Here is a 26,260-nt window from a genome sequence, read left to right as displayed (position 1 = left end):
CTCCAAAGAAATTCAGCCGCCGCAGCCGGGATCGAACCCGCGTCTTTCGGGCCAGCAGCCGAGCACCACAGCCACTGAGCCACCGCGGCGGCGTGTCTAAAAGGACAGGAAAGCAGCAATTTCTAAGCGTCCTTTTTTCTCGAATACGTCCGGAACATAATCGTCGCATGTTTGTGGCAGCTGCTGCGGTGGTCTTTCCATTTCATTTAATTTCTACACACCTGGTAAATTCTAAAACCTGTAGCTAATAAGTTTACTTTTTCTTTAAATCCTGCTATGCGAATATCCGAAAAGAACTGTTGAGCTGCGGCGTAACAAGCAAAACTTACAATTTTTTTGTTACAGGTTTGAACCCGAATGCACGCAACACGTCGCCGCTAGCGGCCGGCGGTCTGTCAATGTGTGGGGCGTTTTAACACACCAGGGGCTTGGCCCGCTCATCCGGATAGATGGCGCCCTGACATCATCAGTCTATGCGGATATACTTGAAGAAACTTAATTCCTTTCATCCCGGATGGCCCGTTTCCGTATGGATGCTTCATTTTTCAGCATGACAGGAGCCCCATCCACACAAGCAGGCATAATTACATTTAACGTACATGCACTTCCCACAGAAGAACTATAACTTTTTTCTAACAGTTCGTAAATGAATGGCAGGGATTGATAAGAGTGATTTGAAATGGAGGGCAAAGTTTTTTTTTTAAATAATATTCTGAGTTGAGGTTTGGATGTTGTTGGGGTGCTACCGATGCTTTTCGCGGCTAATGAACATCTAATTTTTGTCAATTAACTTTCTTTTTTTACTTTCACCTACTTACAACGTTCTTTTCTAGCTGATCCTTGAAAAAAAGTTGTCTTTATCATTTCTTGCTTGTTTATTAATTTGCACGTCCGAAGCCTGTTTTTTTGCCAAATGATTGCTTTCGTTCGATATATAAGAAAGTACTACAATGCGATGCTTACACATATAGCGTTAGCTTTCTCTTATTGCAGCCTCATAACTCACTTGTTCTGTTCTTTTGTTCGTGCTACCCGAAAACCTTTCCAATGTTCATGACTTGAAAACGTTTTTTTTTTTTCTTTTTAAGGATAGTGCGGCAGAAGCTTGATGAGCTCTGCATCCAGGAGGTTCCGTGGCTTCCAAAAGGAGCGGACTTTAATATTATAGAAAATGCATAGGGCCTCATGAAACAGCAGTTGGCAAGACGGGAACTACACGGAGCGACACCAGGTCTGCTTTGGGAGGCTGTGCAAGATGAATGGACACGACTAAAAGGCCTGCCTGGTTTCGCGATCACCCTCTATGCCTCACTACCCGCAAGGGCACGCTATTTCGTGGAGGCTGGTGGAGAGTTCGCCCGTCACTAATCCGCTAACTTGGAAGAGCTTCTCATAATTTCACAGTTGTCAATTCATTTTACACCTTTTTTATTTCAAATGTTGTGCTAAAATGTCAAGGAAGTCTGTCAATAAAGAGAAAATTGCTAGTTTGAACCGCTGGGTTCATTTGTTGCCAAGAAGTAAACTCTTGTCTGGAGTGCGCAAGTTCATGTATGATGCCATTTATCTTCGCTAGCGCTGACAGCCATTGGCAGTCTATTGTCCAGCAAACAATGACTTTGAGGGAAAACTTCGATACAGAAAATACCGCTGCTCACAACGCCAGCTAAGAAAATAAAGAAATGGAGTCATGTGCGCACCAACGTTGGCGCTTGATTCACCCGATAAGCAGCGCACAAGCTATCATTTAAAATGAAAGCTTTCGGACGGGCTGCTTTCTGTCAGCCACCCCCACTTTGAAAAGTGGAATGTTGGAATGGAACATCTCCCAAGAGTCTATGATGTTTTGTATCTACATTTGTCGCGAGTTGGCGATTTTCATTTCTGTTCTGGTTAGTGTCACAAGAAAATGTTTTGCAGAGTTTGTTTGTGCTGGCAAGTGCGTTTCGTTAACCGAAACTTAGAAAAAATTCGATTTCATTGTTAGGTTTCTGGTGTGCAACTTCTGAAGTTTAAAGGTTAGAAAGTTCTTTGCACAAACTTGTACCTTCACCGAAGAGCCAGAACACTGCAGTACAGTTTCTTGAAGTGATTTGCATTACCTTGAAAACATATTAGAGTGCATATCTTGTGTGCTTTTTTATTAATCTGAGCATTTACGGGTGAACTGTGGGTGTTCGGCGCAGGTAGGTTGATCGCTATGTTCGCTTCCGCTCAATTCACACGTTGATAGCAAGATCACTTCGGATGTTGGAATGTTTTCAGATGAATTATAAACATCGTTGTAAGCATCACACTTTAATGTGGGCACGTCTCATCTCGTTACTCTTCTCATGGTCGAGCTTTGCGTCGACCTCGTAACTAGTCTTCAAACTTATTGTAATAATGCTCAAACTTGCAGGCTGTGTTGGGGCACTGGAGGTTGCTCCCTTTTATTACTCATTGCACATGAAAGAGAACACAGTATGGACAGCCTTTGTCAGAAGTAAAGAGCCCAAAGAGTGGCTTCTGAACCGTGAGATAGCGTTCTTATAGCAGTGCCGTGGCCCCCCTGGGGCCACGGCACTGCTCACGAAATGCCTCGCCACTCACCGTTCCTGCTGTTCCCGGTTGGTTATTACGAATGTTCTTGTTACCGTGATGATGTTGTCTGTCTTGTAGCAGTGTCGTGGCCACCCCATATTCTGAAACGTTTCCGCTCGGCGGCAGTGTACATTTGGCGCATTTTGGTCCTGGCTGGTGACGTTGAAACAAACACAGACCCTATGACGAAGGGCCAAGAAGAAAAGCTCGAACTGGTATATGAAACAGTTGAAAGGCTTGAGACGAACCACAGGAATATCCTCGAAAGTGTTAACAAGATTGTTACAATTCATATTGGCTTGCAAAATGAAATGAAGACTTTAAACGATCGTGTGCATGAACTTGAACTTTAAATCAAGTCTATTCCAGCTCTTCAAAGTGACTTACAGTCTTTAGCTACACGTGTGCAGGAACTGGAACTTAAAAAGCAGTCAGTGCCTACCACAGTATCTGCCACGAATTGTACACACGATGTATCCAACATTCAAGTAAAACTTCACGACCTGGAAAATCTTTCCCGCTGGTCTAACATTCTGTTTTATGTTGTTCAGCACACTGATGAGTCTGAAACTTGGGAAGACTCTGAGCGTCTTGGGAACGAATTCTGTTCTAGCAAACTTGGTATCACGTTGTCTTCCGTAGCCCGTGCTCACCGCATAGGCTGTTTTTCTCAGGAAAAAAAGAGACCCATTATTGCAAAACTGTTCAACGAAAAAGAACTCGAAACGCTTATGAGCAAGGGCTATAAACTCAAAAACACCGATTTCAGCATTTCGCGAGATTACTCGAAAACGGTTCGTGAGAAACGCAGCCAACTGTGGAAGTATGCCAAATCAGTAAAAAGAAAGGTGACAAGGTCCGTTTGTCTTTTGATAAACTGCTTATCAGTGGTGTCTCGTATTTCTGGGATAATCAAACCAGTAGCGCAGTGCGCGTGTCCCTTATTTCGGAACCTACGCATCGTTCCGCCACTACAGCCAATATTCTCGATCTTATCCTGACAAGTGATCCTTACCTTTGCTCCAACATTGCGCTCTTAGAAGGCCTTTCCGACCATTCCATAATCACGGGTAACCTGAATTTTGTGCCCCATAAAAATGTAACTCGTACTAAACAAATAAGGTGCTACAACCGAGCAAACGTCGGTGAAATAAACGCTCAGTTGTCAGTCTTTGCTGATAATTTTCTTCACGATGTTTCGTCACGCTCCGTGGAAACGAACTGGAACCTGTTCAGCGTGAAACTTGCTACTCTCATTGACAGATTCATACCCGTCATCAGTATCCCATGCACTAACACAGCGCCTTGGTTTAATAGGCATCTACGTCGCCTTAATAACAAGAAAAAAGCGCCTTTACAGACAAGCCGACAAGAACAGACACTCTGAATCTTGGCAACGGTACAAACTATGTGATAAGGAATATCAGTCTGAGTTGATATCTGCACGTAGGCACTTCTTCACACACGATCTACCGGCAATGCTAACAAACAATCCACAGAAGTTCTGGCAGATAATAAACACCGCTAATCATCCTGACATTACTCTTACCAACGCGGAAGGCAGCAGTGTTCCAGTGGCCGAATGCGCCGAACTTTTCCATAACGTATTCACATTTGTTTTTACCCGTGAAGATCTCCCTCTACCTCCTATTTGTCAGTACTTCTAATACGTCAGTGCCCGAAATATGTGTCAGTGAGACCGGTATCTCATCCTTACTAGAGAAGCTTAAAACAACATCAGCATCAGATCACCTTGGCTTTAATAACAAAATGCTAAAAAATTCATCTGATGCTATTCATCGCATCTTGTTCGCTTTTTTTTCACAATCTCTATCATCAGGCGTGATTCCGCTGGACTGGCGCCTAGCTAAAGTTGTGCCAATTTTCAAGTCTGGCGATCGTTACTCACCACTAAATTACCGACCCATTTCATTAACTAGCACTGTTTGCAAACTTCTTGAACACGTAATTCACTCGCAGGTAATTAACTATCTTGAAGAACATAATATTATCTTTAAATATCAACATGGGTTCCGTAAAGGCTACTCATGCTGTAGAGGGCTAGCATGCGCCATGTGTGTTTATTCCCCCCTTCCCCCTCCTTTCTTCGCGGCTAAGGGACGTGAGCTTTGCCGTTGAGCGGGCCCCAAGGAGGTCTGCAGCCTCGTATACATGGGGCCCGACGTTGCGGGTCGGGTCGGGGCGCGCCAGATGTCGGGCTAACCAGACCGACCCCACCGCGTTTACATGAACCGGTTTTCTGTCGGGCAGAGATCGTCGCTACCCCTAGCGTCGAGCAAGCAAACCACACGGATGCTACAGGAGGAGGAGGAACGCGCGGACGAAAAGTTCCCTTTCCCGACTGCTGCTCTTTCCGGTCGGTTGGTTCGCCCGTTCGCGCGCGCGCTCTCTTCGAAGTCGGCAACGGCTCGCTTTGATTTACAATGGCTGTCTCCGCTGCTGTGTTGAGCTTCATGTTATGTTTGAATCAGCTCTATTTCATGGCGATTTTAGTGTCATGGATGAATGTGCACAACATGGTGCTTGCCGTGGCGATGTACCGTCAAAACGTTCGCTTCCGCCGCTTCCGAAGTCTCACGTAAGAATGGTCTCGTTCAAGACTGAGCGATGACTGGTCCGATCAAGAAGTCGCCGTCATGTTCGGTTAGTATTGCATTTCCTTGTCCCTACATAGTATAAATGCCTGATACAAATCAAGGGTTAGGACACGGTGTCATGTGTCGCTCTGGAAAGTGCCATGGAACACTGCTAAAGAGTGAACTGCAGCACGAATTCATAGTTTGTACGTTGATGGTCTCGTTCGTTCCGCATCCTCATAAATATGCCACTGAAGAAACTGAAGTCTCGCATTATTAGTGAGGAAAAATGTCTGCTCTCTTCGTTCTTTTTTTCCCCATTATATGTCCGGATACGGATGTGGCAGATCTGCATTTTTACTGAACATCTTCTCGCAGGGCTTGACTGCATGGCCCCGCAGGAGAAGAAGCGAAGGTTGTGGACAAAAAACCGCTCCACAGATTGGTGGGACAGGACAGTAAGCGAAAACTTTGACGACAAGGACTGGCGAGAGAACTTCCGAATGTCGCGGTGGAGCTTTTGTGAGCTTGTCGCATTGCTGTGGCCGTACATGTCACCTGCGGAGTGCTTTGTGAGGACTCCAATTCCAGTGGACAAAAGGATTGCAATGGCCCTCTACAAGCTTGCAAGCTGCTGCGAGTATCGGGTGGTTGGAAACCAATTTGGCGTCCACAAAAGCACCGTGAAAAAGTTTGTGTACTTTTTCTGCCACACGGTCTCAACACACCTCAAAGAGAAGTACGTAAAGCTACCATCACCACAAGAAGCTACGGAAATAGCCAGACGATTAGAAGAGAAATGCCACCTGCCACAATTGTTCGGAGCTATTGATGGTACCCACATTCCTATAACTGCGCCGAAGGATGGTTACCGCGATTTCATCAACCGCAAGCAGTGGGCCTCGTACAACATGCGAGCGGTGGTGGAGGACCGTGGACTGTAAGTGCACTTACTTCTTTCAGCTTCCTCAATTAATTTGTCGCATTAAACATGTGTTCAGGAGTGTATGATTAAAAGGAAAAGATCTCAGTAATAGTTCTGAACAACAGGGTTGTGTAACTGCTCATGACTACCACAAATTCCTGTATGCAATCTTTTACTTGCAAGGGGCATATTTCATCTGTCCGCAATGCATTTTCTTTCTAATTATTGTATGTTTTCCAGAAAAGGTGTGCAGCATAAAACGATCAATAAGCTTAGCATATCTTTAATGTATGAAGTATGCCGCCTATTATTACTGCCTGAAATATGCAGAACCACTCTTGGATTTCATACAAAAGAGTCTAGGTTTCTGGATTGGATCACTCTTTTCTGCTTCAGGCAAAAGAACGGCGAAATCTTTACTGTTAATGAAGTTGTAACAGTTTTAAGGAAAACTGCGCAAAACAGACAGGACATGAAAATTCGGTCAAGTGCTGGTCTGTTTTCTCTCCTACCTCTTTTGCGCTTTTGCGCAGTGTTCCTTAAAATGATCGCACACCAATTAGCCCAACAGTTTGCGCTTATTAAGAGTCCTTACCAGGGAAGTGTTTGACTCCGTTGCTAATACGTGCATGCATTTGCGTATGCAGGTTTCTCAACGCATCATGCCGAGCTCCCGGCTCTGCCCATGATCCGACGGCACTGAAAATGATGGAGATTTATAAGAGGAGCGAATACCTCCTGCCCCAGGGCTACCGGGAATTTGAAGGGAAAACATTCCGCTTCATGGTATTGGCAGACCCAGCGTATCCGCACTTGCCCTGGATTCTTAAAACCTACACAGGCAAACTCACAAGTGAACAAGAGTCATTCAACGCCTACCACAGCAGTGCACGAAACTGTGTCGAACAAGCATTTGGAAGGCTGAAAGGACGCTGGCGCATCTTGCCTACAGTTGCTCTTACAGCATGTGTCCTCCATAACTTCTGCGAAATGCGGTCGGAGGAGTACAGCGAATTGTGGTCCCGTATAGCCTCAGATGCGAACATTGACTTGCAGCAGCCTACAAGCAGACCATGCACAGCATTGCAGTGTGAACTGAGAGAGTGCCTGAAGGACTATTTAGCGAAATATTTTCCACTGCGTACAAGCTCATTTCGATGAAACATGAGGCTCATTGAAATGTCAATTCCAGAAGCAGAACTTTATTAAATTGTAACAAAAATGCGTATATATCACTGATTGCATTGAGAAGGAACATCAAAGAGTGCCACAGTTTGTATGGTGTATGACTGTTGTATGCTCGCTGCTCATTATCTTTCCTGCGGTGTCGACGCGCGCATCGTGTCTGGCCACTGTGTTTCGTGCCCATTTTCAGACACCTGACTTTACCGCACATTTGAAAGAGCAGTGCGGCGTTGCTGTGGTGTAGTGCTCTTGGGGAGTTCTGTTCTGTTGCCCTGTGTCAAGTTATGTGGCATAGCTTTGTTGCCCACCTGTGTTGCCCGCATGTGCATTTGCTCTTGGTATGTTGGCATGTGGCGTTCCTGCTGCTGAGCTCTGGGCATGTACTGTTGTTGCTGGTAGGGAGGGGGGGTATGGGGATAATGTGTAGCAGTGTGTCTATGTGACAGTGTGAATGGAACCGTTGGTACCTGTGGCTGCAGGGCGCTAAGCAAGGCTTGTTGGTGAGAAAAAAAACTGTGTCATGAGAGCTTGAGTTCCTTGCAAAAAAGAATTACTAATTCCTTCTAGGAACCCCTTCATTGTCTCTTGCTCCTGTTTCAAGAAGTCTTGTTCTCTCTGGAATTGAAGTTCCTCTCGCTGCTCCCGTGGAGTCATGTTTTTTTTTGCATTGCTGTGAGGAGATCTTCAAATTGATTTTCTCTTCTTCGACGGTGTTTGGCTGGTGGTGCTGACGTGGATGATCTCCCAGATGAAAAGGCAAAGCGTCCTTTCTTTGACACCACGGGTAAAGAAGGGCTGTTCTGAAAGTGTAGCTCTTCTCCTGTAATGTTCTCGCGCAAAGTTTTGAAGCAAGGCAATTCGTATTTTGTAACTCCTTTACCACAATAAAACTTCAATGCAAATGCGCGCACTGAACAAGAATGCGAACTTTTAGCAAAGTCACTCCTGGGGTTTCACCCAACATGCTTCGTGCTACATGAATTGCGCTCTATATTTGTATAGTAGGTTATGTGCAAAAAAAAAATTCTATCGGCCTCCATGATAGTTAAACTATGCGGAATCAGTGGATTGTAGCTGGCTTGATAATCCCTGTTCAAAAAATTGGAAAACTGGTTTTTGAGGAAAGGAAATGGCGCAGTAATTGTCTCACATATCTATGTGGACACCTAAGGGAAGGGATACAGGAGGGAGTGAAAGAAGAAAGAGGTGCCGTAGTGGAGGACTCCGGAATAATTTCGACCACCTGGGGATCTTTAACGTGCTCTGACATCGCACAGCACACGGGCGCCTTTGCGTTTCGACTCCATGCACAGAAAATGCTGTAAACTCGCATTCAAGTTACCATGCATAAAGATCCAAAAAGGCACTTTAGTTAAAGTTTCACCATGAAGCTCAATTTTAAGGCGGAAGCCTTTAATGTCTCTTCGTTGTAAGCAGGAGTCGTCCACAGAAATGTCACACTTTTAAATTGGTCGAAATGGGCGTGGCGTCAAAGTGCCCCTCTGAATTTTTTTCTTTTAATCGAAATCCACAAATTGAAGTTCAATAAACTTACATGCATTTAGATCTGCAAAGCTGTCAGTGTCCTCTTCATCTCTCTGTGAGCCTGGTGTGTCATTGTTACAGACACCTGAAACGACACCATCCCTTTTGATCAACATCACCATCATCAGTCTGACTACGCCCATTGCTGGGAAAAGGTCCCTGCCTCACATTCCTACATTAAACGGGTAATGTGCTTGCTGCGGCCACGTTGTCTGCGCAAAATTCTTAATTTCATCCTCCCACCTAAACTTTATGTCCACGACACCTTCTCTTGCCGGACAGTCTTCACGTACACCCAGTCTCCTTCCTTAAACGAACGGAAAGTTGATCTCCGTTGGTCATGCTGCTGTTTTAGCCCTTCTTGCCTACTCTGCATGTCATCCCGAAATGATGGCCTTAGTAATGACAGTTTAGTGCGTGGAGTTCGTTTAAGAAACAGTTCAGCCGGACACTTGCCTGTTGCCGTGTTAGGGGTTGTCCTATACGCCAGCAGGATGTCGTCCAGTCTCTCCCGCATCGATCTGTTGTTACCTCCCTTGTTGTCGTGCAGAAGCTGCTTATGAAGACTCCTTTTTACAGTTTGCACCGGCCTTTCGGCAGCCCCGTTGGACTGCGGATGGTATGGCGGGCTGTACGTGCGTCGGATGCCACACGCATCGAGGAAGTCCTGGAACTCCTGCGCTGAAAACTGGGGGCCGTTATCAGAAACCAGTTGTTCAGGGTATCCGTAAGCAGCAAACAGACTCCGCAAGCGCTCGATAGTCTTTGCGGCTGTAGTAGAGCGCATAGGAAACACTTCGATCCACTTTGAAAACGAGTCCACGCACAAAAGAAATGTCGTTTTTTCAAAGTCAAAAAAGTCCACATGCACTCGCTGCCAGCAGCGGGCGGGAAACGGCCATGGCTCGAGTGGAGAACGGGGAGCGCTATTTTGCATTTGTTGGCAAATGCTACACGTTTTTACCGTGTTTTCGATGTCTGCGTCTAGCCCTGGCCACCAGAGCAAGCTACGTGCGAGCATCTTCATGCGTGAAGCACCGGGGTGTTCCGTGTGCAACAGACTCAACACTGCATTTCTCATCTTTGTTGGCACAATAACACGACTGCCCCATGTGACGCATCCCGCTTCCAGCGACAGCTCCGCACGTCTGTTATAGTACGGTACAAGTTGAGGATCTTTGATTTGTGCTGGCCATCATTCAAGCGTATATCTGTAGACTTTGTTGAGAATGCCGTCATACTTGCTAGCTTTGGCAACGTCTTTAGCCGTCAGTGGCGTAGTTTCAAAAACAGCGAGCGTATGTGTCTCATCAACGCTGTTTTCGGTTGCAACAGGCAGTCTGGACAGCGCGTCCGCCACTTCCATTTGAGATCATTTCCGATATCTCAAGTCGTAGCGATAAGAAGCCAGGATTAACGCCCACCGTTGCATTCGAGCAGCCGCCAAAGATGGGACCTGCTTCCGTGGCCCTAAGATGCCTAGTAATGGTTGATGATCCGTGAACAACGTGAATGCCCTTCCATATAGGTAACGATGAAACTTCTTGAGAGCAAAGATTATTGCCAGCGCTTCTCGCTCGATCTGGGCATAGCCACGCTCAGCTTGCGATAACGTCCTGGAAGCAAAAGCGACAGGCTTTTCTTGCCCACTGGGAAGTATGTGAAAAAAAACCGCGCCGAGCCAATACTGCGACGCATCACAGCTTAGAGCCAAGGGTTGCTTCGGATTGTAGTAAGCAAGTACCGGACTGGTCGTGAGCAAGTTCTTTGTTTTTCGAAACGCGCGAGAACACTCGCTTGTCCATTTCCAACGCGTGCCCTTCTTCAGGAGCTCGTAGAGCGGCGCAGCCACAGTCGCCAAGTTCGACAGGAACTTGGAGTAGAATGTTACCATTCCCAGGAAAGACTTCAGTTCAGTACAATTTGTAGGCTCCGGTGCACGCTCTATTGCCCTTGTTTTCGAGCCCAGTGGCTTTATTCCATCCGCTGAAATTATGTGGCCCAGATAGCGGACTTCACTGCAAACGAGCTTGCATTTTTCCATGCGCAGCGTCACATTGTGCTCCTGCAATCGTGTCAAAACTTCTTCCAGCCTTTTCCGACATTCATTCTCACTTGAACCTCCAATGATGACATCATCAATATAACACCCTACTTGAGGGATACCCTTGAGAAGCCGGTCCATGAGCGACTGGAATATGGCAGGAGCACTGGCAATGCCGTAAGGGAGCCGTTGGTACTGGTAAAGGCCTTGGTGGGTGTTTATAGTTAAAATCGCCTTTGCATCTTCGGCAAGTTCTACTTGCTGGTAAGCGGCAGCAAGGTCTAGGACGCAGAATACTTTTGAGCCTGCCAATGTTGTGAACAAATCTTCTGGCAAGGGAAGAGGGTAGTGCTCAGTCAGAAGCACGGGCTTCACCGTGACCTTGCAGTCACCACACAACCGCACTTTTGCTCCTCCGTCTTTCGGTACCACTACCAGCGGAGTCGCCCAATCGCTTCTGGTGACCCTTTTCAGTACCCCCGCCCGTTCCAAGGCGTCTAGCTCTTCGGACACAGCTTGCTTCAATGCAAAAGGCACGGGACGGGCCTTGCAAAATACTGGCTTGCTGTCTGGCTTCAAGAGGACCTGTGCTTTGTAGCCCGTTATCAGCCCCATCTGCGGTGAAAACAAAGCCTCAAACTTCTTAAGTTCCTCCACGGCGTCGTCTTGCTGTATAGCATGAACTTCCTACCAGTTTAATTTCAGCTTCCTCAGCCAATTGCGGCCGAGCAGACACGGCAACACTTTCCCATCGTCATCTACTATCAGAACAGGTAGAACGTCAGTTTGATTAGCGTGCTCAACACGCACATCAGCCGACCCTACGACCGGCACTAGTTCTCCTGTGTACGTTCGTAAAGGAACCGTAGCCGTCGTTACTGTCAGATGGGGAAACTTACGAAGAAAAACTGACTTCGGCATGACGGTGACGGACGCCCCTGTGTCTATTTGCATCCTTAAGGCCTGTCCTTCCACCAGAACTGTGACATAGTGTGCAGACTTATTTGTTGTCATACTGTATATTTCTTGCTCTTCGTCAGACTCATCGGCCGAGCTATCGATCGCATTCAGCGCGTTCAGTTTGCCTGTGCGCTGCCTGCGCTTTGATTTCAAGTGACCTTGCTCTCAGCAGTTATGACACTTGTACTTGCGATATCGGCAATTATTGGCCGCATGGCGTTTACCGCAACGGAAGCACTCTACGGGCTCAGTCTTGCTTCGATAATTGTCCTTAGCACGGTAGCCTTGACTCAGAACATCAACTTCTAGTCCTGAGCGCCTTTGTGGTATACTTTTCCGCTCTTCTAGCTTTACTTGTTGAGTCTGGGTGGCTGCTAGTTCACGATTTAGGGCAATTTTGCACGCCTCTTCGAACGTCAGCTTTTCAGCGGCAAACAGCTCACGCTGAGTGTCGACGCAGCGTAGCCCGGCGACTAGCCTGTCTCTAAGCGCTTCGTCGAGATACTTGCCAAACTCGCAAGTTCTGGCCAGGTGCTTCAGCTGCACAATGAACTCGGCTACAGTCTCTTGCTCAAGTTGCAATCTTCGGTTAAATCGGCACCTTTCCGCAATCACAGCCTTTCGGGGACTGTAGTGTGTTTTCAGTAGCGCCGTGACCTCGTCATACGTTTTGCTGGCAGGGGAATTTGGAACTAGCAGGTTCTTCAATACTTCATACACTCGAGGTCCTACTACAGTCAGGAATACGGCTAGCTTCTTGCTTTCAGCCACATCATTTGCCAAGACGTAAAGCTCAAATCTTTCCAAGTAGGACTCGAAGCTGTCGCTCCTTTCGTCAAAAGTATCAATTTTTCCCACCTTCGCCATTGCAGCATTCGCCAGGCAGTAGTCTTCAGCAGCAACCGAAGAAAGCAGCCAGCCGCCTCGATCCCATCCTCGTCGCCAGTGTAATGTAGTAGCGTGCGGCAGCCGAGCGGCCGCAGCAGAGAACCAGCGAAGACCGGTGCAGGACAAGGAATCAGCGTTTATTTGTCTGACGCTTCTTTTATACGCAGCGGTTGCTTATCCGCTGCTGCTATCAGTGCGCGTCATGGCAAAGTGACGCGTCATGCACTTGACGCTATCACACGTTACACCTATCATTTTTCTTTGCCATAGCTCGCTGCGTTGTCCGCAACTTAAGCTGGAACTTTTTTCTAAGCCTCCACGTTTACGCCCCGTAGGTGAGTACCGATAAGATACAGCTGTTGTACACTTTTCTCTTGAGTGATATTGGCAAACTGCCATTCACAGTCTGAGAGAACCTGCCATATGCGCTCTACCTCATTCTTAATCTGCCAGATATTTTTCTCTCGTTATCTGGATCAGCGGTCACTACCTGCCTTAGGTAGACATATTACTTTACCACTTCCAGCACCTCGCTACCAGTTGTGAGCTGCTGTAGTAAAGTTTCGATGCTTCTTTTTGCTCTGCACCAGAGGTGCGCCGTCAGAGACGGTTTGCTGACTTGAAGGCTCCTTGCACCTAAGGTGCCCCGTCGGTGATGGTGCAATGACGACTTGCCACAACGGGAGGTAGCGAGAAAAATAAGTTTTAGATTATATACAAGCAATTTACAAAATGCACACCATATTAAACAGAGTGGCAGGTAAGATGGAACTGGCTAAAAGAGAAATCTTCCCTCCTGGGCTTAGCCGAAAACGCAGAGCATCTAAAACAATAGCCTAGAACGAAGGATTGGGCAGTGGGCTCCCGGGGTCGGTTTTAAACTCTCAGGAGTCCATAGGAAGCATGCAATAGCAGCAAGCCTGAATACGAGAGGCTTCTTTCTGCGTACTACCCCCTTCAATTTCAACAGTAATAACTTCTAAAAACACAAAATCCAAAAATGACATCAAATAATTCACAAAATGCGATGCACAGAGCGATCTCCACAAAAGCGTTTGGCTCTCGGAATCGCGCGTTCCGCCCAACAGCTTTCACAGTGCATGGAAAAACCCTCTCTCAAGGTAAAATAAAGACTAGATGGACCCCAGGGGCTCTTTCTGCACGGGTCAATCGGGTGCCTTCCCAGAACACCTCTGCGGTTCAGACGCTTAGAACTTAGCGGTAAGCCGGAATATCCCCAATGGGAGGGGGGTATTCGTTGCGCCCCTCTGCTGCCGGCGGCTTCCTGAAGGGACGGTGACGGGTCGAAGTTTTACAAGAGTAATGGCCCTGACGAACCGCTGACCCCTGGCCATAGCGCCTGTCTCCTCAACGGCTTCCGGCGTTGTCCGACAATCCGGCGCCCCCGTGTAGCTGCCTGTAACCAGTCACCCTTCCTACCCCCCTCCCCCTCAGACCGTCTAACATGCCTCATGCTGACTCATCGGCCCCTACAGGTGTTCACAAGGCTGTTGAACATTAGTTTTCTTCATATTAATTTTAAGACCCATTGGTCTCGTCCGCTGAGTTGCTTAGCAAGGCAATGTCGTCAGTGAATTGCACATTACTAGGGTATTTTGCATTAACTCTTGTTCCTAACTGTTCACATTCCAGATCTCTGTATACCTCTTGCAAACACGCGCGTATTTAGGCACCCATTTTATCCAGTACGAGGGGGTACCCAAAAGAAACCGGACTAATTTTTTGAATCGGCACAGCTTTTGTGGTACCGCGTTTTGCCGCTAGGAGCACATATAACGAACATTCCAGAGTCAGTAAGCCGAGTGCCGTCGTTGAAGGAGCTTAGACTAGTTTAGGAAGAGTTTTAGAGTGACGAATGTTTTGTGTGAGCGTCGTTTTTGCAAAGGCTGATTTTCGTGAACAGCGTGCTCCGGTGAAATTCTGATTTTTTTCTCGGAAAAAGTGGAACGGAAACTCTTGAGATATTCAGAAAGACGTTCAAGGACGATGCTATGGGGACAACTCAAGTGTTCCTGAATTAAATTCTGAATCGAAGCAACAGTCACGCCAATGGAAAACTCCAAATTCATCTCGCCTCAAGAAAGCTCGTCAGGTGAAACCAAACCTCAAAACAATGCTGATTTGTTTTCTCGACGTGAGAGGAGTCGTCCATTCAGAATTTGTTCCGCAAGGTCAGACAGTTAACCAGGCTTTCTGCTTGGATGTTTTGAAAAGATTGGGCAACAGTGTTTGGTGGAAGCGGCCTGATTTGTGGCAGACGGGTGACTGGTTTTTCCACCATGGCAATGCCCCTGCTCACACAGCCCTGTCTCTACGACAAATTCGGACCAAAATTGGCTTGACCTCTGTTCCTCAACCCTCATACTCACCCGACCTTGCCACGTGCTACTTTCTTTATTTCGTAGAATGAAAAGACAGGTGAATGGAAAGCGTTTCGCTGATGTTGCTGAGGTGAAGAAAAAAACGACGGAGGGACTGTCAAGCATCACAAAAGATGAATTTAAAAAATGTTTTGAGAAATGAAATGAAAGATTCGACAAACGTATCATTGTAAGTGGAGAGTACTTTGAAGGATATTGAAGGTCTGTGCTGAGAATGTGAACAAATGAGTTCATACAAAAATACGTCCGGTTTCTTTTGGGTACCCCCTCGTATTATATCCGGACAGCTTTATTTTTGAAAGGCTGCTTTATTGGTGTATGTAGAACAGTTTTCTAAATCATGCACTGGTAATGTCAGTCGGAAGCCCCATTGAAATGAATTCAATATATTTTTTATTGTCTACCAGCACACATAAAAATGTATATTACCCATGGAGATGGCCACACTCTTCCATAGATTTTGGCCTGATTAGTGAATAAACTTTGTGGTTGTCTGATTTCTGCGCAGCAGCAGGACAGTGAAATAAAATACATGAACACCTTTTTATTGCAATTGATTCCCTTCGCGCACTCGCAAAAGTTTCCAAAACCTTTACAAACAGCTTTATAGTAGCTGAATTCAAACGTCCTCTGTATTTCTTTATTGCTCTTATTAAATAATGTACGCGGTACTGTAATGAGCATTCCCATACGCTAACACTATCTTCTGAGGGGTCGTTTTCCTGTTACGCACAGTGATATACATTTTCAGCAAGTATTGCTTTCCCTCTTTCAGGTACGATTTAGCGCAAGCTGTACGTAATTCAACGCGGTTGCCTCGACAAAAACATTTGTTAGTTCGTTGTAGAAAAACGTCTTTGGTTTCAGGTCTTTAAGGCGGACATGGGGCTAAACTTCAACAACTTATTTTAATTACGTAATCTTACAAACTCAGAAAATAAAGTTACCACGACTTTTCGTATGTGGGTCTAGCAAGCGACCTGTCTCCGGGAGGGCGTGGTCAGCGGGCCTGTCCCATGTTTTTTTTTTTTTTTTTAGTTTCCGACAGCATTCTCCTCCTTAGCTCGCTGTTATACAACACCCCAAAAAAGTATGTCACCGTCGTTTACAAAACCAGCTAACAAGAAATTGACCTCAGGGGGCCGCATGACACGAGTGCTGACATGCACTGAATCTACTTACCATCTTGGACGCTGTCAACATCGATGTTGGCCACTGCAGCGGAGTCGACACCGTACACACGTGCCTGAACGAGTGGCCTGTGACTCAACAAGTCACTCATGCAGGCGAACCACTTCCATGCTGATGGGGACGCTCCGCTCTTCTTCTGTTCCAACAGCTCCTAAAATCCACGAATAAATTTACCTGGGAGGTCACATATGGACGACTTTTTCAATACTTACAAGCGTAAATCTTTTCTTCATGTTCTTCCAGCAGGTGCGCAGCTGCTCCCATGTAAAGTTATAATCCATACCGCGCACCTGCCGCTCCAATTCTTTATACACTTCTTGGTTTCGCTGGCGCTTGCTGTCGAGAGCTTCGCTCACGTTTTTGGCTTCTATAAGCGCCAAGAAACACCGAAGAAAATCTTCGCTCCATGCCGCGGGCGCGCTCGTACTCGTCATGGCACTCGTACTTGCTGCCATTTTTGCCTCAATACGTGACCGGAAAAAAATATCTCCTAGTTCCTGCGCAGCGCGAGCCAGACCAGAGAGGAGGAAAGAGAGGAGGCACGAGAGGAGGCGCTAAGCCGATGCGGCAGCGTATACATGCTCTTTCCAACCGGGTCGGGCAGGGCCAACCCACTCCCTGCAGTCAGGCTGGCCCAGCTCGACTCGACGGTCCCTTTGCTCGACCCCCTAGCGTATACATGAGCCCGACAACCGGTTCTCGGCACGACAGCCTGCTTAACCCGACTTTTGTCGGGCTCATGTAAACGCCCAGTGTGGATGCGCGCGGTCTCATTGGAGCGCCCATCCTTCTGTCTTCTGTGTCGCCGCTGCAGACCCCGGAGAGCCCCCGGCGGGGGGGCTGCGAGGAGGGCGCAAAGCGGGCAGCAGCCAGAGAGGGAGCGGCCGGCTCACCCAAGCCTCCCATTATCCCCTTTCGGGGAAGGACGCGTGTTTCTCGCCGGGGCCGCTTTGTGCCAGTGTAGAAAGAGCCATAAAAATGTCAACGCCACCGTTGCATCGTACGCCGACAGCTCACCGCGGATTGACAAACACCACTTGCGGCCCAATTAAGATTCGAGCGCTTCGTTCGGAGGTTCGAACGCTTTTCTTTTGAAAAGAGAACACTGCTGGACGAAGCGGAGCCAGGCGCGTCCGGATGAATGGGAGCTGTGGGCGACGGTGCAGCTGGCTGGCGTCCGGTATAGCCCCGAGGCTCGACAACTCGGTCTCAAGAAACGGGAGCGCGCAGAAGACACCACCGGACAGAACGAGCACAGCCACCTGCTTAATTGGGGACAGTGGCGGCCACTTGACTTATGTCGCCGCCCGGACCCCGGAGGACGACTGGTGGGGTCGGCAGTCCATTGTGATCCGACTCGCATCGGAAAGTGGATCTGCGCTCCCAGGAGTTGTTTGCGACGGTCGCAGCTGGTTTGGGGCCGATAATTGCCCTAGTTCCGGGAATCGTCAAGGTCACGGGTACTGGGGAGACAGACGTGCCCGTGGAAGTGTTTTGACATGTTGTTTTTATATGTTTTGCTGTGTATTTCATAGGGGAGAGAGTTTTTGTAATACAGTGGAAGTGTGGGGCGGGGCCCGTAACCCAGGGGGCCAATCCGTATGTGTGTTAATTCTCGGAATGTACTATGTTTTAAGTGAAAATGATGCCTTTTTTACAATATGTACATTTGAGAGAGGGTTATGTGCCTTAAGGAAGTTGGAGGGCGGGCCACACTCCTAATAACGAATCGTGTTAAGGGTTTGACACGATTGGATGCTAATGAATATGGGCCGGGCCCATGTGTCTTTAAAACTGGGTCCCGGAGCCCGGAAAAGAGGTTCTGGGCTAAGGAGATAGATGTAACGCATCTTCGGCTATGCCGAGTAGGGGCCTCCCCTAAATGTTAGCCAGTTCCATGTTGTTGTGCTCACTGCTCAACATTGTATGTATATATATATATGTAAACTATTGTACATAAAGGTTCAATTTATATCCCCTGTAAGTCCTCTGTTGTTGCCAAGTATTGTCTGCTAGAACTTCATTCAGCCTTCAAGTCATCATAACAAGCCGTCTCCGACGGGGCACCCCTGGTGCAAAGGAAGAGAAAAAGAACCTTTTCGCTTTGGTTGGTGGAAGCGAAACTTTACTCATGCTATACGCAACTTGTCGGATTCATTCAAAACATACATTCATCGATTCATGCTTTCATTCAAGCAGTCTCCATATTGATTTTTCTAAAGCTTTCGACAGAGTACCTCACAACCGGTTATTAATGAAACTAGCACTGCTTAATATTCACCCTCTTGTCATTGCATGGGTTAAAGATTTTCTCTTTTCCTGGACTCAGTTTACAACTCTCAATAACCACAATTCGTCTTTCAGCCAAGTACACTCTGGCGTCCCACAAGAATGTGTGCTTGGCCCCTTACTTTTCCTAATATTTATAAACGATTTACCGGATTCCATTTCTTCCCATATCAGACTTTTTGCTGATTATTGTGCAATTTATCGCAATGTTTATTCTAACACCGATTGCCAATCCCTTCAATCAGACCTGGATTCAGTAACAGCATGGTGCTCAACCTGGCTTATGCAACTTAATCATTCAAAAACTAAATTGATGTCTTTTACTAACCGAATGTCTCGAATTCAAACAGCATACTCCTTAAATAATAGCTCATTCAAACTAGTCACCACGTATAAGTACTTAGGACTTCACCTTCATTCAGACTTAGCATGGAACTACCATATTAACCTTATGCTTGCATCTGCTAATCGGTCATTAGGTCTCTTAAAACATAACCTGAAGCATGCTCCTCCTCACCTCCGTGCCCATGCCTATACCACTCTAATTCGACCTAAAATTGAATATGCCTCAGCTATTTGGGACCCTTATCAATCTTACCTAATAAATAACATTGAATCATTGCAGAACCGCGCCTTTCGTTTTATTTACTCTGATTATTCACGTAACACCAGCATCACAGCCTTGAAGAAACGCGCAGGTCTCCAGGATTTATGTCTCCTCAGCAAAGTTGCACGACTATCACTTTTTCATAAACTTTATCATCATCCATCACTTCATAACGACTTTTCTTCTTTGCCTCTTTCGATTTTTGACCGCCGCGATCATCCCTTTAAAGTTAGGCGTTTCACGTGCAGAACATTTAACTATGCGCATTCATTCTTACCACGCACAATATCTGACTGGAACACTCTGCCTTCACATATCGCAACCACCACTGATCCCGATAAATATTTTAATCTTATATATTTAATAACTGCTGCTTAACTCTTCGCATACATTTTTATTTTATTTGTTCATGGCTTCCTTTTTTTCAGGGTATGTTACTGGTTTGGTTTATGGGGATTAACGTCCCAAAGCGACTAAGGCTATGAGAGACGCCGTAGTGGAGGGATCCGGAAATTTCGACCACCTGGGGTTCTTTAACGTGCACTGACATCGCACAGCACACGGGCCTCTAGAATTTCTCCCTCAAAGAAATTCCAGCCGCCGCGGCCGGGATCGAATCCGCGTCTTCTGGGTCAGCAGCCGAGCACCATAGCCACTGAGCCACCGCGGCGGCAGGTATGTTACTAAAATAATTCATTGCATTAGTGTTCTGTTTGTATAATTTTAATACTGCAGCAATCTGCGTTCTTTGCCGCGCTGCCATTCTTTTGATTCTTTTGCTTATTTATGTGATGCAAAGTGTCTTATTTGTGCTTTTCTTGTTTTATATTTGTGGTTTTGTTTTATTCTGTTCAATTTCCTCTTGCCCCCCCCCCCTATGTAATACCCTCTCGAGGGCCTTTAGGGGTATTCTGTATAAATAAATAAATAAAATAAACAATTAAGGTCCTAACTTTCCGGGAGTGTGAGAACTACAGTTCCTTTGGCCTTCATGATATTTTCATTGCTGACAATGACTGTCAAGCCACAAAATACTCTAAACTTGTGGTAAGGTGGTACATAAGAGAGGCAAACGCCCTGCCGACATTTTAGCACCGTTTATTTTTCACTTTGTGCGCCAGTTGCAAAGCACTACATTTGAGGACATCCAGCTTGTTTTTTTTTTTCTCTGCAAGCACTAGCGAAGTGTTGACTGCCTGTGTTGCTTTTCTCTAGATGTGTTTACAACCTGTCTTTTGTCTTCTCTGTTAATACTTTCAGATTTGTGTATATTAATGAACCAGATAGTATTTCTATCTAACCCTTCTGTACTATGCTGGCCTCAGTTTGTGTGCAGCCTTTATGTGCTCATTCTTTATAATGCCCTGGAATAAACAGTTTCCTCGACACTCCTTCTGTTTATTAAATACTGCATGTTGAATTACCACTTGCTCCGAACAGGCGACAAGCCCGCCAGACAGAAAGAGCCCTTGTTGATTTATGAATCCGAAGCTGCCTGTTTTGTAGTTCTGTTGTCTGTACAAATTACACGGAAATAATTTCGGTACAACTCAATTCGCACAAGGGATTAAGTGAGACATTCTGTCCACCTCCGGCCAGAGCCAAAGGTGGGTAACGCGCAAGCAATTCGAAATTTGCGCCAGTGAAACCGAAACAAGAAGTGTGTGCCAGTTCCTTTCACCAACCGCTTGTTGCGCAAGGATCGATTGGGTGGCGCGTAAGCAATTGGAAGTTCGCTGCAGTAAAACCAAAACGAGACGTGTGGGCCAGCTGGTTCATCCAGCGGCTTTGGCTTCACCACTGGGTGCCTTGAAATGGTTTTAAACGGCACGCAAGAAATTCAAAATTCGGGCCAGTGAAACCGAAACAGGAAGTCTGGGCCTGTTGCTTTCACCAACCGCTGTGTGCGGTACAATCGATTTATTTACTTATTTATTTGTGATACCATCAGGGTACAAAGTACATTTCAGAGGAGAAGGGCAGTTGATAACAATAAAAATAAACAAAGCACAATTCATACAAAACTATAGAACAACTTAGGCAAGATAAAAAGAAGTGAGCAAAATAAACTGGGAACAGATTAATAAAAATAACAATTAATAAAATAATAAAGATTAATAAAATAATAATAATTGGGCCGCGGGGGTCTATGGGAGTGTCCTCTCGTATTCGTTCTTTCTCTGCAGGTCACTGCCATCTTATTCATGGCTCCACGTCTCACTTAAGAATAAAGGCGTGCGATTGTTATTATGGGTCGCAGAATGTCCCACAAAGCCATCTGAAGTGCAACAGGGAGGCCCATGGCCACCGTCAGCAGGGTGATACAGGCTTTTTACAAAGAAGGCCGCATAGCGGACGCTCCACGCCGGCGTCCCACAAGGGCGATGTCCGTTGAAGAAGACCGTTTGATCGTTTACTTCGGCGGCCGCTGACTCTTTCTTGACTCCCAAGGAAATTAATGACGAGCTTGAGTTGTCTCATGTAAGCATGTCAACCGTTAAAAAAAAGGCTTCATGAATGCGGAATCCACAGCATGGTCGCGGCCCAGAAGACTCGTCTCGAAGTCTCACAGGCAAGCTCGACTCGAGTTCGCTTCATCTTGCGAGTCATGGACACCAAACAACTGGCGTGCTGTGATTTTCACAAACTAAGCCACCTTTTTCACCAAGTGGGACGTGTAGAAAAGATGTTGGCGGCCTGAAAGGTGTCGGTGAGCGCTGAATGATCATTTTCAGCATAAACCAAGCCCTGACCATCTGCAGCCTAAGCTGTAATATACACCGGGAAAATAAGCAATAATTTACTACTCGATCCCCTATACAATTTTATTATATTGTTGTTTGCTGTAATTCTGAAAAAATGTTAGTTTTGATTTTTTTTACTTTTGTTTGTTACAGTTACTGGCATAAGTCAAGATGCCTGCCAAATTCCATGCTTCAGACATTGGCTTTGATCCAGATATCAAGATTAGTTTGAAGCTCTCAAATAGCTACCAGATCTGCCGGAGACAAGCAGCACATGGCGAAAGGGTCGCCCATAGGCGACAATTATGCATACGCTGCAATGTTTCTACCATTGAGAGCCGAACTTTTGTGTCGAAGGGTGCGTATAAATTTCAAACGAACCAAATCAAGTGTCAAAACATGACTTTCCATGATTCTGTGAAGCGCTGCTAATCTACCGCGTTAAGAAATACGGGTTTAAAGTTTAGCTTTCCGAGACGCGTTTTCTATAATCAAGAACACTGCGGTTCAAGGTGTAACCACTAGTGCTTGTGCTGCCCGGTTGCAGCTTGCAATATTCAGAGAAACCAGCGTTTATACTGCATTCAATTCGTATCACTAGAAAAGTACACCGTATATTCATTTCGACATCATGTGCTGCCTAATCTGATCTATTCGCGTTTTCTTCGCACACTTTTAATGCAATGCAGGGAAGACGAACAATATGTATGCAACGTTCGTTCAAGCGGCCGCATCTCTGTGCATGTTAGGGGAGCACTAACCCAAGCCGACCTCAGACCACTTTACATATTCACGGGTGGGATGACGTCCGGGCACACATGACTGTCTTGGGGACTGTTTTGGTGCCATGTGTGCTTGATGGCCCTTTTAGTCATGGACTTTTCTGGCTGCAGCAGGATGGCGCACCGACACACACAGCCAAGTAGACGGCCTAGGAATCATGATGGTGGACTGGCCAGCAAGAAGCCCCGACCTCAACATAATCGAAAATGTGTGGGGTATCGTGAACAAGAGTTTGTCAAAAAAGGCTTGTCTTACCACGGCGAGTGGGGAGCAACTTTAGGAAGCCGTAAAGGAAGAGTGGGAACGACTGCGGCTTTTACCTGATTTCGTAGACTCGTTGTACGATTCGCTTCCAAAGAGCATCCGCTCCGTGAAAGAACGGCGAGGAGGTCCCACCTTTTTTTGATGTCATTTGTTTTTCCGGACAGAAAGTGTCGCCAAATTCTCCATTACATTCATTATTGTTATAATTCATGTTCTTTGGTATGTTCATTTCTTTAGCGTGTATTAGGTTTGTATTTCAGTGTTTTATTTTTACATCACTAGTAAAAATTATTTCATTCGAATTCAGTAAACCATTGCGACATCACAATTTTTGGTAAAGAAATTCTCTACCCGTTGCTTCTATTTATTGATTCCTATGACACATCCCCAATGTGGCATGCTAGGCAGTCATTAACCTGCGAGCCGAAAAGGTTTTTCTCCTCGGGAATTAATCAGCGTCACAAACGAGCAACGCAATGCAAAAAAAGAATGCGACATTTTTATCTTTTAGCATCTCTGCACCTTGAAAATACAGTCCAAATAAATTAATAACCACATGCTTAAGGGGGATATGATACCATGTGTCGCAGTTTTCAGCTGTTAACCAAATGCAGCATTTTTTTCTCACTTCGTGCAAACGTATTCCAATCGCTATCAGACTCTGTTTCTGGGACGCATGTTTCCGGCGGTGTCGCATCGCTCAAAGGCGTTGCGCCCCGCCAGCAATCTAGCCGTGGCACGTTCGCAGCTCAGCTGGCAGTGCTCGTCAAGTGATAAAAAGCCGGTGCTCGCGACCCGCCAATCACGCAGGCCTGTATCTCGGCCGCCCGCGTATGCCGCAGCGTCCACGCGTGTGGCGCTATCAGCCAACGCAGCTCGAACCCGGTGATTGTCGTTAGGCGTCGTAGGATCAGTGCGGAGCATCCTTCGGACCACTCTAGACAAGTGTGGTCGACTCTGTACGTGGCAGTCACTCGAAAGCAAGTACCTTTAACGACACCTTTCGAAGCTACGCCCAGAAGATCTTCTAAATCTCAACAGCTCAATGACCCGCGTAAAGACCCTTCAGGAAGGACGGCAGGGTGCCAACAGTGTGATATCCGTGTACGAGGAATTCTTCTATTCAGTACCACAAGGGGAACTGTCCAGTGCCGTGCGTGACGAGATCGGCTTGCACGGAAGTGTAGCATTCCAGAACAGCTGTGGTGTCACTGTAGAGTACTTCCTTTAGTAACTGGCCGCTTACCTAGATTCTACACATGTGTGCTTTGAGGTATCTTCATTGGCTCTTGTTCTGCCCGTTTCATGCGAGATATTTTTAGCTCTTTGTGACCGTCTGCTATCGCCCCAACTAGAAACAGCTCACTCGAGCGTAGTAAAAGTCGACCACTAGTAGACGACTTTCCAGAATCTTTTCATTTATCGAACACCCCGCAGGGGCACATAGTGTAACGAGGTGTTGGTGCTTGGCGCCACCACGGACCCTTAGCCCCCATACCGAGGCTGTCATCCATACCGTTGCGATAGGTTGAGAGGTGGAGGGAAGAAACCATGAACGCTGGCGGTCGAGAAAGTGGTCAATCCTCGGCCCATGGGTTCCTCGTCTGTCTAGCAGGCGGGGTGTCCCCGGACCTTCCTCTGTGTATAAGGGTGAATCAGAGGTGACAGAATATTAGGAACCCTTAGTCTATACATGCCGTATATAGATATATCTGCAAAAAAATCTGATCGGCCCCCGAAAAGGGGTCGCACCGATGTGAAGAAATTGAATCCACAGAAGCCAGAAACGTTTGCGAAGTTTTTTATGCTTCACTCAAACACTGATGAACCTGTAGCCAACTTGTCTGCATTTGTCATCGCCAACACCCTAAAAAGCTGTGTAGGCAAAGACTACAAAGCAAAAAAGCAGCGAACCGGAGATCTCCTTGTAGAAATAAACACAAAAGAACAAAGCAACAAACTGATGTCATTACAGAATCTTGGAGAAATGAGTGTACAGGTAACTCCGCACCGCACCCTGAACCAATCAAAGGGCGTCATATCTCAATATGAACTCCTACACAGTACCGATGCGGAAATGGAAGAAGAACTAGCTGAACAAGGAGTAATAGCAGCCCGACGAATAACCATCCGGAGAAACATTGCTGAAATCAAGACAAAACACATTGTCCTAACTTTCAATAGCACAACTCTGCCTGGTTCCATCCACGCCGCATACCTCCATTGTAAAGTCCGCCCATACATACCGAATCCGAGACGATGTTTCAAATGCCAGCGCTTTGGACAAAGCATGTTGGCTTGCCGGGGTAAAGGCAATTGTGTCACATGCGCAGAACACGCACATACCGAGGAAAGATGCGAACGCACACCGAAATGCATCAACTGCAACGGCGCACATGGCGCGTACTCCAGGTCGTGCCCAGTCTGGAAAATAGAAAAAACAAATTATAACTTTGAAGACCACAGAAAACCTGTCCTACCTTGAGGCAAAAAAACTTCTCTTTCCAACAGAAAGGGACATACTGTGAAGAGATGACGCGGGGACCGCCGCCGCCTTCAGTTTCTGTCGGCACACAGGTCGATCCGGTGGACCTGATGTCGACACCCAAGTCCCCACCACAGAAGTCGGTGGCACAGTTCACAGGGCTGACAATTTCGCGAGAGGACCACGCGATCATCGCCGGAGGCCCTCAGGCCCCTCTTTCAGCAGTGGCATCCTCGGCGACAGACACCCAGAACAGCTGTACTGAACTGGACCTGTCGCCCCACCCCTCTAAGAAAACAACTGCTGGCCCAAGAGACCCTGTCGCTGGAGCAGGGCCTGGTTCAGCGGTGCCAACAAAAAAGACGAATGCAAAGGCCACGGGCCATCGCAACCAAGAAGCATCCTCCAAGTCCACCGTGGAGGATATGGATGTCAGCGAAAGTCCGCCGACATCTAAAACTCACACATCTGCGGCGTCTCCGCGAAAATCCGGCGTCATGAAAGTGGCGATGGATTCAACTCCTGGTTCGCCACCGCTGCAGCAGCGGCGAGACTCCCTAGAGAAAAAAGGGAAACCAAGAATCACTGCTCCTGAGAATAAATAACTTTCCCCAATCCCCAGCTTATCACAATGGCGTATCTAATACAATGGAACTGTAGAGGTTTACACAGAAACTACACAGACATAACCGATATGCTCAAAACAATGGCACCTACAGCTGTGTGCCTGCAGGAAACGAACCGTGGGCCACAGCACACAAACATCTT

At 46.7% G+C, this 26,260-nt stretch overlaps 1 pseudogene; it reads right to left on the bottom strand.

The window, feature by feature from the left end:
- Positions 1-7,415: 7,415 nt before the first annotated feature.
- Positions 7,416-16,601, bottom strand: LOC149357364 (uncharacterized; annotated as a pseudogene).
- Between the last annotated feature and the right edge of the window lie 9,659 nt (positions 16,602-26,260).

This window comes from Amblyomma mixtum, chromosome 3 (genome assembly GCF_055824585.1).
Source record: "Amblyomma mixtum isolate Tamu chromosome 3, ASM5582458v1, whole genome shotgun sequence".
NCBI lineage: Eukaryota > Metazoa > Arthropoda > Arachnida > Ixodida > Ixodidae > Amblyomma > Amblyomma mixtum.
This window is presented reverse-complemented; position numbering and strand designations above follow the sequence as displayed.